General features: G+C 40.8%; 1 protein-coding gene across 1 annotated transcript in view; it reads right to left on the minus strand.

Moving 5' to 3' along the window:
* pola1 (polymerase (DNA directed), alpha 1) overlaps positions 1-15,860 on the minus strand; it is a 103,309-nt gene that overhangs the window by 66,134 nt on the left and 21,315 nt on the right. The window lies entirely within an intron of this gene.

Raw genomic sequence — 15,860 nt, forward strand, 5'->3', positions numbered from 1 at the left:
TTTCAGCAGAGTAAACAAACATATGAGCCAGGAACAAACAATGATTAAACATTAAGTTTCTCTGGTATTTATTCCATCTAAAGTGTGAGTGTGAGTGCGTTTGTGTGGACATCGGAGCGGAGCAGGTGACTCGCTTTTAAATGGGGGATAATTGGCTAAGAGGGCAATTATGAGAGCGTGCTGTGACAGGCGTCTTATCAACCCACACACATCCCAGCCGGACGACCCACACACACACAGAGGCAGGCACGCACACACCTTAATGACTCGTAATGGCCTTCATCACCCGCTGAGTGAGTGACGGACAAACGGGAGAATTCTGTTAACGCAGGTTGTCCATTCTGTTTGTGTGTATGTGTGTGGGTAAGATCAGAGCAGCAGAGGGATCCCAACAGGTGGGGGCCCGGGGGGTGCTGGGGGCTCCGGGTGGCTAATCTGGGGGGTCGGAGGGACGGAACGCAGTGTGACCTGTCACCAGCAATCTGCTCCTCAATCAACCACCGCCGCATATATACACACCCCGACACAGAGCGCTCTGTGTGGGGACAAGGACGAGGCTATTTCAGAGTGTGAGGAAGGGGCGGGGTCAGGCTGCAGCCAGGCGAGGGGGGGTGTTCCACTCCCTGAAACTGGAGTGGGACTTAAGCATGCTTTATGGGCTGCTACATACCACTGGATAGCGGGGGGAGTTTAAGTTGTTCAGAGAACAGCCTCCTCCATTAGGATTGAAGTCAAGGTCAAGGTCTCACCACAGACCCACAAACATGGACAGATCTTGAATCAAGCACATGCACACTTATTGTGTTGCTAAGCTTTGTCAGACAAAATAAAAGCCCTGGCTAAAAAAGAGTAATGAAGCCTCAGATACTAGTTGAAATAAGTCTCCCTAGATAAACCACCTGTATTTCAGTGTCCTTAGACAATAACAATCTTATACTCCTTGAAATACCTTTTAAAATAGCAAAAGCCTAACGTTACCAAGACATTAACAATCCAGAAATGAATACCACTGTTACATTTTTAGCGTAGAAACTTCTGTGACTTTTGATGGTTACAATGAAATTATACTCTCAAAATGAACCAAAAACTCCAGGTAAGTTTGAAAACATTAATATCAAGGTAGTTCTAAAATTATTCTGTCTGTATCAAGCATTAATCCTGAGGAAAATGAAGGTTTAAAACATGCAGGGAATAAAAAATGTTCTTTAAAGGCCACATATTATGCAAAACACACTTTTTCGGGCTTTTCTGACAAAAAATATGTGCCCCTGGCCTGTCCACAATCCCCCCCAAGTATCAGAAAAATCTATTCCCTGCCCCATCTCTTTCTCCACCTTTCAGAAAATGTGTGCTGAAACAAGCTGTTCTTAGATGTTCTTCTTACAATGTCATTTGGGGAGTTAGCCCCGCCCCCAGGCTCAGCTGGCCCTCCCTACTTGGAGGAAAAATCCACCCTCCTCTCCTGATGCACCACTCAGCTAGCAGCTGAGAGGAGCATCAGGAGAGCCACATCCATTTCCTGAGAGGGGCGGAGTCAGACAGCTCACTGACATTTAAAGCTACAGACACAAACAGCTCATTCTGTGCAGGGCTGAAACAGAGGGGTTTTTAGGTATACAAAAATCCAAAACAGGAGTGTTTATTCAGCAACAAACTTCACAGGCATGTTTTGGGGACTTCTGAGACCAATATAAACTTGTCTTAAGGGGGTAAAATATGGGACCTTTAAGGTCTGATTCAGTGACTGGTTGATACTAGTTTTAATTACTGCGGTGGAGACACTCCCTAACTAGACCGAGCTCAATCAAGATTAGAAACTCCAGGTTGCAGGACGCACAGGGTCAAACATACTAAATCTATGATCTCTATATCTCCACAGTCTGGGACAGAATTCTATCTTCCAAGATGACAACGCTGGCCCTGGTTTATCAGAGACTACCTTCAGAATTTGGGATTGGAGAGGTTGGAATGGCCTGCCAGCAGTCCTGACCTCAACCCCAATGAACTCTAGCGGGATCAGCTTGGGCCTGCTGTTGGTGCCACAGTGACCAACACAATAACACAGGCTGACTTTGACAAATGCTGGCTGGAAAATGGGATGCCATCCCACAGAGGTGTGTGCCCAGGCTGGTGACCAGCTGTTTGTTAAATTAATCAACTGTTAAATCAACAGTATGTCTTGTTTCTTCAAACTTATATCATCCAGTCCACCAAACAAGAGTCAGTGGCAGAATAAGCTGTTTGGCATTGGCAGAGAAGATCTTGCAAATTTTTTATTGGCCATCAATGCATGGCCCTGGAGCACCACTCTGCTCTGCTTCGTTCGAGATAAGCTGCAGGTCTATCTTCAGCGCTGGTTGCTGCCAAACTGCATCAATTCCTGTCGATCAGAAAGCTCCAAACAGGAAGTCACAAGCGTAAAACATCCGGTTCTTTTTAAATACAACACAATGCACGGACTCCTGATCGTAAATCATCACTACATCAACATTACGTCTCATCCTGCAGCGAGAGCCAAGGGTCACCAAGAGGTCACAGAGCTACAACGGCGCCATTGATGACAAAAAGTTAACTTTTGAGGACATTTAGCCAAAGAATTTGAAATAAAACCACAGATCCTTGAAGCAAATATTAACCTTTTAACTCCCTAATGTACTCACCCAATGGCAGAAGCAATAATATATATGCACATATACCTGAATGGATAAATTAACCCCAAAAGGTAAAACAGTCTGCTGTTGACATACTATTCTTGCATGAACTCACAGTTCTCCCGTGATCTCTGGGCTGTGCACCACTGCTGCTCTAGACACGCTTCCAGTTGGCGAGGTCTGTTGCCTTCGGTTGGAGCAAACCCATGGCGCTTCAATGTGTAGCACAGTCGTCGTATGTGGTAATAATGCAGATGAGTCCAGCTAAAATGCCTCAACTATTAATCCAGCAATGTTATACAAGAAACACTGATCAGCTTGTAAATACCACAACAAAAGACAACATTAATGCTACCTCTTATGACTGAAGATCCAGGAGTTCTGCCATCATTTAAAAATCTAGAAAATATGCAGTCATAAGGTCTTGACTCTTGATTAACACTGTTTCTTATGAAATATTGTTATTTTTACTTTGGAACTGTAGAAACTAAAATGTGAGCTACCTGAATCAGTATGCCAAAATCTGCTTGTGTTTATTAACTTTTATCATTCCATATTGAATATAGTATTGACAAATCTCGCCTTCATTATTGTAAGCTCTGGTCTCTTCAGTAAAACTTTCACTTTGCTGAAACAGCAGTAGAGGAGCGCTGTGAGATAAGAGAGAAAAGAGGGGTGATCAGAGAACCGACAGAAGGAAAAGGGCAGAGAAGTGATGAATTGAGAGATGTGGGAATGACAGACACGGAGCGAAAGCAAAATGATTCAAGGGGGGAAGAGAGGTGGGAGCCGAGCGAGGCGAGAATGTGTTGATATAATTGATGTGTGGACTCATTTAGACCGGTTTTCCATATGCTGTGACTTCCAGCAGGACAGGCAGCTTTAAGGAATGAACTGTGTGAAAGACAAGTCGTTTGACCATGATGCAATGCGTGCAACTGACCGCTGTGTGGGTGTCTGAAAGCACATACCAACCCACACATACTATAGAGGCCAATGCAAACACACGGCGGGGGGTAAAAGACTGTGTATGTCTTCTCTCTGATGAGTCCACTCGTCAGCACCGTGAATGCCGGTCATACTGGACCAAACAACTAAAAAAGCTGCTCTCAGGGCTCACATTAGTCTAGAACAAGCCCATTTCAAAGAGGCATGAAGATGATAATATTAGTTTAACAGGTCATAAGTTAGCTTATTTAGTAAATCTATTTAGTAAATTAATCTACGTATCATGTAATTTGTACATTATTTACCCTGATATTAAAGCGCAGTTGTCTCTTATTCATCGGTTATTATGATAATCAAAATATTACTGGTATGATAACTATGGGGGAATGTGGCTGTCAGCATGTTTAACAGCACCAACACATAACTTCCTTGACGGATGTAAAAATCAGAAAAACAAGCAACTTGCAAGAAATTCCAACTTCAAGACTTTAACTGAAGCGTTTGGAGCTGACAGCAGAACATGTGAGTGCTGAGGAGACGGTTTTGTGTTAGTGCAGTTCTTCAACACTGACTTTCACATCTTACAGGTGACATTTTTCCCTTTGTGCTCCCCGTTTTTAAAGACTTAATGTACCCCACAATCTGCCTGGAGACTGGAGGAAGCAGACTTCAGGGCAGCTGACCCTGCCAATGTAGCTAAAAGATGTAGTTGGGTTAAGTGGTGCAACAGTAGACTGTAACACTCAGAGCTGCCATGAAGTGACCAAGGGAGACAACTACAGCAGCACAATAGAACAAGGCTGCTACAACTGACTTGTGCAGTTTAATAGATCAAGACTGGATAAGTTTACATGTTACAAACACAAGCTCACTAAAACCAAAATCTCTGTGTTCATTTATGCCTTTAACATTATCTAAGGTGTATCCATGCACAGAGGCTTTACACATTAGTTGCAATTTATAGCACCATAACACGCAAGCTAATGAGCAAACTGTGAACCCATTTGCTAATGTCTAATGACAAGATATGCCCCAGGAATGAGGGTTGACTTTTCAGGCTGCCAGGGGTTTTCTATGTACTACAGTCAAACTGGCAGCATGGGAAGTGAGCAGCTGTTTGGATCAAAGGCAAATCCTTCAAATATGTCAACAAAAAGTGAACACTGTTTGATCCATTACCCCTCTTAAAAGCAGAGCCTGTTTATCTTTATCTCAGTTTAACTTTAAAGAGTAACAAACACAAAGGCTGAGAAAGGAAACAAGTTTCTTGGGATTAACTTGCAGGGGGCCTTATGGTAAGAATTTTTCTTGAAATACATCAAGTTCTCCCCACAAACGACTTCAAGCTGTTTTAAAAGGAAAAGATGAGCTGTTTGTTAAGATTTGCTTACCTTTTCTAGATTATTTACCCACAGAACTAAAAATGCTGCTCTTATTGGGTAAGCATTTTAGTGACTGGAAAAAGTCCAGTCTTAGAAATTCTAATGCAGGACAAAAAACATGAAAGGGCTGCTGGTGACTGCTTACCCTAAACTTTTTTCTACATACAGTAAGCTGGAAGCTAGTTCACAATAGTGTTGTACTCAAAACCACACTATCCCAGACCAAGATGGGACCAAGACTTTTGGGGGTCGAGACAGAGTGAAGACCAAGACCATAGAAATGGATTTAGGAAAACCAGGACAAGGTTGAACAGTTAAAGAGCATTCTCTCTTTAATTTTAGTTTTCTTTTTAATAAATTTGACAGATAAAAACAAGGTGTCTGCAACTCTTTCAAAGCACAACATTCAGAAACCTCAAATCTTAACAAAATTGTTCAACTAACTTCTTGAAAAAAAATAAATCTTTGTATGTATTCAAAAGCCACCGGAATTAGTTAAAATATCTGCAAATAAAATGTTTGCCTAGGTTAGTCAGGTGAATGAGGCCTAAAGTAAGAGTTCAGAGGTATTTCTGACAAGAAATAAGATCGACTGATGGCCGGGTTTTTGCTGGTGTAGCTATTTGTTGTCGTAGCAAGTGCTGCTCCTTATTATCACATTAATAAAGATGAAGAATAGCAGATCAGTGCTGGTCTTAAACGGTCTTGATGGAAAATCCCAAGTCCAGCCGGTCCGAGACCAAGACAAAACCAAGACATTCAAAACTTGGTCTTGAGAAGACTGTTTGAGTACTACAACACTAGTTTGATTTTGCTAAATGCATAAAGTGATGAACATGATGGTTGCCGTTAATCTAATTTAAAAAATATATATATTACATTATCTGTATTCCTTACTTTATGAATTCTATTTTAATTTTAGTATATTTATTTTTCATGATTACTATTGTTATTGTTGTTACTTTTATCTTTTTTTTTTATTTTTGTATTACTATTCCTTTTCATGGATATAAATATTTGTGTAGTGTGATATGAGGTCACAGATTTCAAAATTTCAATAAAATATGTAAAAAAAAAATACATCAAGCTTCATGGGTCTTAAAGAGAATAAGAAAGAAGTTTGAAATGCTTAAATGGAGGTCAGAACGATCATGATGCTTTCCAGAGAGTCTGCTAAACTAAACGCCGTTTGGATTATACAACACAGGGTCAGGCAGACCGTTAGCTGCACCTGCATGCAGATATCTGTCAATAAATCTGGTGAGATGTCATGAATGCAAAAATTTGGTCTGTAAATGCAGTTTTCTATGAACTCATGAAAATCTGCACATACTTGATTTGCAAATACTGAAAGGGATGCACAATACAGCCCCGTTTCCATCAGGTGGTCCGGTTTGATTGAGTATGGTTCGGTACGCTATACACCAAAATAGTTTGCGTTTCCACAGACACCCGTACTCTTACTTGGTGGGCGGGCTGTAAAGGCATGCATGTGAAGTCACAGTCAGCCTGAGTCTGCTGGTCTAGCTGCTGAGTTAAAGGAAGGATGAGGGACAGAAATCAGTGGGGAATACACATTAAGCAGCTTTGTTTCAGCTGAAAAGGCTTTTTAGAAAAATAACCATATTTTACTCATGTTAACCGCGGTCAGTAAAGATCCTCAGCTGATGAAATATGTGCACAGAAACATTTTGAGTCGTAAGGGTACGTTAATATGTGAATAAATCTAGTCTATAACAGTTTATACGACATAATATAAAAAAAGTTTAGAGCTGTACTATGAGAATTCGCCACATTAAAAATAAACTAAAGGTTTAACTGGAGTGAAAATCAAACTAGATTAAGTCAGAAATCCTGGGTGTGCTGATGTTTTAAAATAGGCTGTAGCCCAAAGTCTTATAAACATGTTCAATAACTACAGAGCAATGTTTTCACAGGTTACCTAAAGTAAGAAGTAGATGAACAAATAGCTACAATACAGAAAATCAACTGATCTAAATCTTCAAATTCACAAAACTTCAGCATTAATTTAGTTTCACATCCATCATGGATAGACCAGGCTGATGTGAGTCTTCAGGCTCTGCTTTGTGTTCTTAAAATCAGGTCCAGATAAACGTCAGGAAGCTTGACTTGTGGTCACATATAAATACCCACAAACTACGAAACAGTGTGGGTCTCTGTCGAGTCCAAATATCCCTTAAGCAGATATTAGTCTGTTTTTATCCTGCTTTGCCTGCTCCTCACAGAGACTTCTGTGTTTTTCAGCCCGGAGCCGAGCGGTCGTGTCTCACTAGCATGATGTCAGTGCAGTCCCCTATTGTTGTGTGTGTAGTGCCACCTTTTTGGGAATGATAGGTAAGATTGGTACCCCTATGGAGGGGTGCCAAAAAGTAGGACGGTACAGGTTGTTTATTTGGGACCCTTTCCAACTTTTGCTCTCTTGAAACGCAAAAAAATGCATGGCGTACCAATTTGAACCGGACTGCCCAGTGGAAACAACCTATTCGGCTACGTTCACACTGCAGGCCTCAACGCACTATTCTGATCTTTTCTCTGATCTGATTTTTTGCTTGGCTGTTCACACTGCAGTCAACTTCCAGCTGAAACATCAGCATATTTAATATCCAACAAAGAAAACATCCCTAAATACCCCCGAGACTTTAAATGCACTTAAAATGGGACCAGGAATACTTTCCTTACTAAAATCCACATCTTTATCAGACCTTTTTGATGAGTGCTTAGGCCTTGTTTTGATATCTGTCTTTTTCCATCTGTTTCTCTGTTAGTCATATCTGTTAGGGAATAATGTCTTCATATCATGTTGTTCACATTTATCATTTATTTAACCAGCCTCCCTCTCCTCTTCCTCTTGTAAAAATCCTCCTTTTTTTGCAGGGTTGTATTTTGAATGAGTCTAAACTGAACTGCATCAGTTTGAGTGACAAATGAAGGGAAGTAATGAAATAAGCAGAGACAGAATGATAATTAGGTATAAGAGCTAAATGTTTAGCTGCTCATTTAAAGGGCACACACTCACACCCCTTCATGGATCGGGAGATCAGAGGCGGCATGTTAAAGCTCGGAGCGGCAAAGGGCCCTTGTAAAAAGAGTCTGGGGCACCAGTGACGATTGTTTTGAAAAGCACTCAGCTGAAAAGCATTTTGGGATGACAGTCGACCAACTGAAATAGCACCTGTGGAGGAACACACCACTGTCAGAACTGGGGGGGGGGGGTTACATGTGCACATGCACACACACAACACATACACTCCTGACAACACACTCACACCAAAGATGCATTAAGGATTTATGGTTGCTTTTATGCTGGTGTGAGCGCTCATGTGCACACAACTCCACACACACCTACAGAGAGTGAAAATCCTTCTTTCACCAAAATGATTTCACTTGCATGCAAGAATGCGTGAGCGTAAAAACACACACACACACTGACACACACCTGTCCTGGCAGATACCATAGTTGTGTTCTCATGTCTGCTGCTGGGAGGGCAGATCTGCTGTAAAGCCGAGAGTCTGATTTAATACAACCGGCTGAGATCACAACCGTTGTCATTCGCTGAGAATAACTCGACAATGACAACAATCCTCCTCCTGCTGCCTACTCAATTAAAATATGAGACTTTAATCGTGGCCTCACAGAAGACTCATCCTGATGTGTCATTTCACCTCTGGAACAGTGAAGAGAAACCAGCCAGAAATTCTTTAAGTACTGCCAGACAGATGAGCCATGTACGTATTGATAGTCAAAGGGGTTCATTTCAGTGTTTAAATGTCAGTGAGATTAACGTTTATGATTAAAGCTAAGCTTTTAATACACCATGAGAATGACTTTACTTTAAAAATGCTCTCAAATCAAATACAACCAATGACTTTATAATTAATATTAGTATCATAAAAACCTTTCTGGTTAATAAATTGATCCTTTTTTACTTTTTTTAAAGGCTGAATTTTTCCTCTGTTCCTGCTTTGTCTAAATTTTTCCTTTTTATACTGGCTTGTTATAGTAGACCGCTGCCTTTTTACCATTTACACTTATGGCTTCAACTTTACAAGCCTAATTTATAAACAGTGCTGTGAAAAGTATCTGTGCCCCTTCTGATTTCATATGATTTTGCATATTTGTCACACAAAAGATAATATGAGTAAATACAAAATGCTGTTTTTAAATGGTGATTTCATTTATTAAGGGAAAAGCCATCTGAACCTATGTGAAAAAGTAATTGCCCCTAAACCTAATCCCTGGTTGTGCCACTCTTGGTGGCTGCAAGCAATATTGTAATAACTGACAGTAGGCCTTTGACATAGCTGCGGATGAAGTTTGGACCACTCTTCTTTGCGGATTTTTTTAAATTCAGCCACATTGAGGAGGATTTTCCAGCATGAAGTGCCTGTTTAGATGCTACAGCATCTCAATCAGATTTACGTCCCGACTTTGACTTGGCGACTCCAAAACCTTAATTTTGTTTGTTGAAGTCATTCAGAGGTGGACTTCCTGGTATATTTCTGATCATTGTCCTGCAGCATAACCTGAGAGCACTTGATCTCAAGGTCAAAAATTGATGGATCGCCCCCTTCAATAAAACAATTGATATCAAATATGCTATATGAGTCAAAATAGCAATAAGATAATTTTTCTAAATCGCTATTCCTAGTTTAAATGATCTAATATTGCACTTGTTGTTTTATAATAATGACGATGTTTGAACAACACATAAGATTAGAAACCTAAAAATAATTACATATTAAATCACAATCGCAATGTTGGGGAAAAAATTGCAATTAGAGTAATTTTTGCAAACTGTTCAGCCCAAATTAAAAGTCTGTTCCTAGATTAGAGCTCAACCTACACAAATATCCGCTTCAACATCCTGCAGTAAAACAAAGCAGGTTCATTTTTGTCCCTTTTCTCAAGAATCAGTGATATAGCATGTTCTTTCTTGCACACATCCGATGGAAATATACAGACCAAAAATAAAAGTTGGAAATTAAATTTGCTGTTAAAAGCTTACTGTATCAGTGTGAAAAACAAACTAATTGATCCGACTTGCAACGGATCATTTTTTTAGATCAAATTTCCCGTTTTCAAGGTTTTCTGGGAGGACTGTTTTTTCATGTAGGACTTAAAGAAGCCTGAAGTCATCACAAAAGAGCCACATGTGGCCCACTGCTGACAATTCAGCACAAATTTTGATTGATTTTGTTTATCAGGGTGAGTGGTCTGATATTTTCGAGTGAGTAAACATGTTTCCCACAGATACAAAGTTCTCTGAATAAACTATCCAGTAAGAGTGTTAGCGTTACTATTGTTAGTATGCTCTAATCTAATTTTGACATCGGAGCAGTTTGTTTAAATCGATCTGAAAATCTGAATCACCTACTTGCAAAATCTTAGAGCATCTTGTAATTACCCTCTCATTTACATCTCTATCAGCAGCCCTGCAAATCAATCCATAATCAATCTTAATCCCATTCATTAGCCCGGGTCTCACATGACCTCATTAGCAGGTGTGAGTAAAGTGGCTGTTTAGATTCTGAGACCTTGTTGTGTCCACTGTCAGCCCTCACAGACGAGCTAATGAAGCCAAAATAGCAGCGCTGCTCCCATGTGACTATTTGTTAAGTCCACTTCTATCAGGAGTTAAGCCAGCTCTTTAAGAGGAGGCTGGAAACACGCGGCCCTCGTTTCCCCAGACGTTATGCTTACATGCGATCACAAACGCATATATCAGTGTAGGCAGGCTTAGGTATTCTTATGTCTAATTCAGGGAAATGTAAAAATGACCCCCGTGATTCTCCGACAGCGGGCTCTGAATGAAAAATTGGGGCAGCAGTATTTACTCATCACAGCCTGACAGACTCACACGCCGACGAGACATGATCGGCAGCTTCAGGTATTCCTGCGTCTAATTCTGGGAAATGATTTGTGATTCTCCAGACAAGAGGAATGATACAGAACCTGAAAGAGGGACACAGCAGGGGCAACAATATTTACTTAGACTTCATTACAGGCACACACAGCCTTGCACACACAGAGGTTTAACCCCATCCAAACTCTGACCTCTCCACACCCTCGGCTCTGTTACCCAAGCCCGCTTCCATCCTTCACTCTGCATGCCATCCAATAATGTCGACTACGAGCTCCTGTCAGGCTGTTTTTAAACACAAGGACGGAGACTCAATTACAGCAGAATGGCTTTCAGGAGTCGTCCTCCGTCTACAGATACAAACACCTGCTAATGGTTGTCAGATTTGCTGGAAAAAGAGTCAAAGGTTGAACCAATCTGCGTTCCTCAACAATCAGCGGCTTCCACTGGCCTCTGTTGTTAACATCCCTCGATTAGGACGTCGTGGACACACACACATATATAGTTTTTTTTGTAGCCACAACAAAAGGTTAAACTGTTCCCAGCTAAGGTCGTCAAAATGTTCAATACTTGAGTACTTTCAGTTGCTTGTGTTTTCAATGATAAACAGTTTCAAAAAGTACCAAAGCTTTCAAAACTACACACAAGGTTTCTGCAAAATTTGTTAATCGCTGTTTGCCCCTCCCGGCCAGTCCATGCATTCTTCATCCAGAAGAGTAAACTTGCTTTTACTGATCTTTTTATTTTAGTTTCTGTTTGGGTTTTGCAAATTTGCACAGAATTTTCTCCTGTAAATGCCTCAAAAAACCAAACATTTTCATGCCATATGTTAACTAGACAGAACAGATGTAATGAAGTTTGACTAGATCAAAGTGCTAAAATTTGAGACCTCTAACAAGTAAAAATCTGAACTTTGTCAACAGTTTATGAGCTGAGATTTAACAGATCCAACTTAAAACTTTAGGACCTGCAGGACCTCTGCACAGATATGCAGCCCTGTTTTTTACACAAAGCAGACAGCAGCATTCAGATTCACTTCTCAGCACAAAAAGACCCTTCTAAAGTCCTTTTGGCATCTTATAAAGCTGCAGAAGTTGCATTTTTGTCTTGTCCAAACAGAGTGCAAAGGTGATGATAGCGGGTGGGATCCTGTCTAAATTCGGGATGCAGACAGTTAAACAGTTAAATTCATTTATTAAATGAATTAGCGTGAAATCCAGGTCTATAATGCTCTTTTAAACTCTAATGAACCTCCTGCCACTAGAGGTTGCTGTAGCTTCAGTTAATGGCCGCTGCCTTCCTGTCTGCACTTTCTCCAGGCACGTCACAAATATGAGAAGCTTAGCAGTTAGCATATAGCAGGAACAGTGTGGTATGACAGTTTTTAAGTAATAAATGGAAATAAAGTGGTATGTAAGCTTTTGATATTAATCTGCACAGAGGAATGAAGGCAGGTATAGCTAGCTGCTAATGTTAGCCACACTGTAGAGAGTATATCAGGCTCACATCACATCTGCTAACACAACGACCCAAGGAGGAATTTGAATGTTTTCCAAGTATTTTCTTCTCTTTAGACAAATCGGTTAAACTGAATTTAACTTGACATTTAGCCAAATGGGGACTTAGACACCTCAGGACACCCCTAGTTTAATTGCACAAACACATTGGCAAAATGGTGTATTTGTGCAATTCTGACAGTGAGCAGGAGTTTGCATGCAAGTTTGGTATTATAAACAGGGAATTACTACAGCTGTAACATGAATAGAACTAATGTAATGGTTGGTGTAAAGATACTGACTTCACAGCACAGCAACATAAAGAAACACTTCTCAGTTTTAAGGTTTTAGCATTCACTAAGAGAGCAAGGAACATGCGTTCTTTTTCTAACCAACACTTACAAGAGCTGCTGCTTTGGCTACTGTCATTTAATAAAAGAAGCTAAAAACAGACAGCACCCCCTGCCTTTATAGAGTTCTGAATACAAAAAGATGTTATTTTAACAGCACTGACTATCTAGCATTTCTTGTTTTTTTGTTGACAGGGTATAAATATGTGCTAAACTATTTCAAGATTCTTCATTTTTAAGCTATTATTGTGTCCAAGAAGTAGTGAAATATCCGTGCAAATTCATAGAAAAATTCAAAGCAGCAGGCAGGAATTTAAAAATCCCATGTCTAAAGCCTGGACAAGCGGTGTCACACAACACTCATGTATGATCCTTTTCTACATAGCGGTCTGGCTCAGTACAGTTTTGCCATGGTTTAGCTAATTAAACTCTGATCCTACCTGTGTTTTCTTAGCTGAGGACCCTCACATCAATCTCCATTTCTTTTAAGAGATCTAGCACATCAGCACAGTAGAGCTGGTTGTTTGGCTCCCAAATAGCTCTTCATTTAGTACCAGTTTGGGTTTTGAAATGGATTAAATCAGTGGTTTTCAACCACTGTGCTGTGGCACACTACTGTACCATGACAGATCACCAGGTATGCCGTGAGAAATTATCCAATTTCACTTAAAAGGTTAAAAAATCCAAATTATTTAGTCACTGCAAGTAACTGTTCAGCTCCAGTGCCAGCAATGTGGTGGCTGGTAAGAGTAATACTCTTCCATGTCAGTAGGTGGCAGTGGAGAGTGCAGTGCTTATCTTCAGAATTAGTGATGCATAAAAAAATTTAGTGGTGACGAGAAGTGCAACAGTAATGAATATTTGAATAATTAATATTTGAACAGGAAAAATAAAGACTGTGACCAGGGTCTTGGTCTAATTTTTAACCCAGATGAGATGCCATCTGGTGGTGGTCAAAAGAAGCCAAAAGCGGTGAGTCTGACGGAGTACAGCAAAAGTAATCTTTCATTTTGATTTACTTTAACAGAGATCTGACTGTACTGACTCCGTTATGTTTGGTGTGTTGGGAGAAGCTATCTAACAGTGCCGTGGTCCCAAGCAAGCTTAAACGCCATCTCCAAACGAAATGGCTGTCACTTCAAAACAAGAACATGGATGATTTTGTTCGCCTGCGGATCAGGCAACCTTAATGAGAAAAACCACAAAGGTGTGTGAGAGAGCTCTCAAAGACAGCTACTTAGTAGTTGAGCATGTCATTTTTTTAAACATTTTTGGCGTGTGGTATGCCCTAGGATTTGTCTTAATCTGAAAATGTACCATGCCTCAAAAAATGTTGAAAAACACGGGATTAAATAACGAAATATGATGGAGGAAAGGAAACTGGCATTCAAATGGGAGCTAGCTACCGTGGCTCACATTAAAGAGCTGTTAAAGGGGCTGAGCTAGCCTCCTAGCTCAATGCGAGGCTCTCTAGACTCCGGTCGTCTATATGAGAGGAGGAGCTAGAGGAACTAGAGAGGAGGTGCTAGAAGCTAGCAGGTCGGCAGGACTGGGTACATTGTGATACTGATCATCTCCACACCAGGTAAATCTGTTAAACTGTAGTAAAAATCATTTTTGGGTTAAGTGTAGGGGTACTCAAAAGACGAAGAAATTTTCTGATGATAACTGTAGCGTACAGGTCTATTTGTAGTTTTATAGAGCTAACTTTCCTCCATTTATTCTGAATGACTGCCCCCACTTCCTGACCCAACAGACATTCAGGATCACGTGACTGATTTGACCTTTAGGATGAATAAAGTTCTGACAACCACTGGCTCATCCCAAATTTCAAATTAATAAATAGTTAGGAAACAATCTTACTTTAACCCTTTCTTTGAACTCCTTTAAGAAGTTTTTTAATGTTACATAACAAACTGAAAGTCACACTGAAGGCTCTAAATGAGCATGAAAACTAACCATAACCATCAGCACCAAAATTGATAATTTGATTCAGTTATTTCTAATGTATGAAACTGCAGCCAAAAACTACATTTTTTGTTGAAAACAGTACTTCAATGTGTACAGGGGAAATCAGCAAAGAGGTCACATGTTCTGCTTTGTCCATAGGGGGCACCAAATCAACACAAACCAAAAATTCCTCTGGGGCATTTAAATTTAAAGATACCAAGGTGAAACCTGAACTATGCTCCAGGAAAAGCAGGTTTGTTGTGCCCTGACTGTTAACAGACACTTTATTTGCTATGACTGTGACTAGCAACATTAACACCAGCTCTGGAAATTAACACCAACCACCAGTCAAATGCTGGAGAGTTTTTCCACCCACTGGTCTCTGTTCTGCACAACTGTCTTAAGGAAAACCTGTTTTGAGGAAGTATGATTGGTTTTATTAGTCTGCTGGAGTCAGGGATCCTCCTACCAGCGAAGAGTGGACAATAAAAGTCATCCTGTCATGACAAATGCGCTTATCGGTCTCGGATAACCACGTGTCTGTGTTTCTGCGTTATATCTGTTTCTCTGCACCCAACTGTTCTCTGGCGAACATACAAAAGAACCCAAAATAACGCTGAGGGGTTGAGGGGGACATCAGTCTGTTGCTGTGTAATCCTAAACCTTCACCTTCCTCTTAATACCCATCATCCCCCCCTTAATACCCACACATACCAGGACAGAGCAGGGCTACAACAAATGGTCTCCCCGACAAAGGGCAGAGTTCGGCCAGTAGCACTTGTGCGAGTAGACACATGTACATCACAACATGAAGACGGTTAGATGCAAGACATACTCAAGAAACCGAACAAGAGTCAGGAGGGGAGATAAGTGGGGGGCTTTCCTCTCCTAACTTGGCAAGTCTGATCAGAAGAGCCACCGCCAAGGGTCTGTCATCCCCCTCTAAGCCCCCTCATCTGAACTCTCCACGGGCTGAGAAACCACTGTGGGCCCCCCAGCCTGACCCTGTCCCGCCACCGGCTGGAGGAGGGGGATGCAATTTAAATCTAGAGTGAGAGAAAGATGAGAGCTAAGCCAATCAATAAATACAGAGAACACATGCACATTCAAAAAGCACACCCGTCCCAACACATGAAGGGATGAGGGGGGAGCTTGGATTTACACTGTGGGAACGAGTAGTGGTCGGTGTACGTGTTACAAT

This window comes from Cheilinus undulatus, linkage group 19, assembly GCF_018320785.1.
Source record: "Cheilinus undulatus linkage group 19, ASM1832078v1, whole genome shotgun sequence".
Classification (NCBI taxonomy): domain Eukaryota; kingdom Metazoa; phylum Chordata; class Actinopteri; order Labriformes; family Labridae; genus Cheilinus; species Cheilinus undulatus.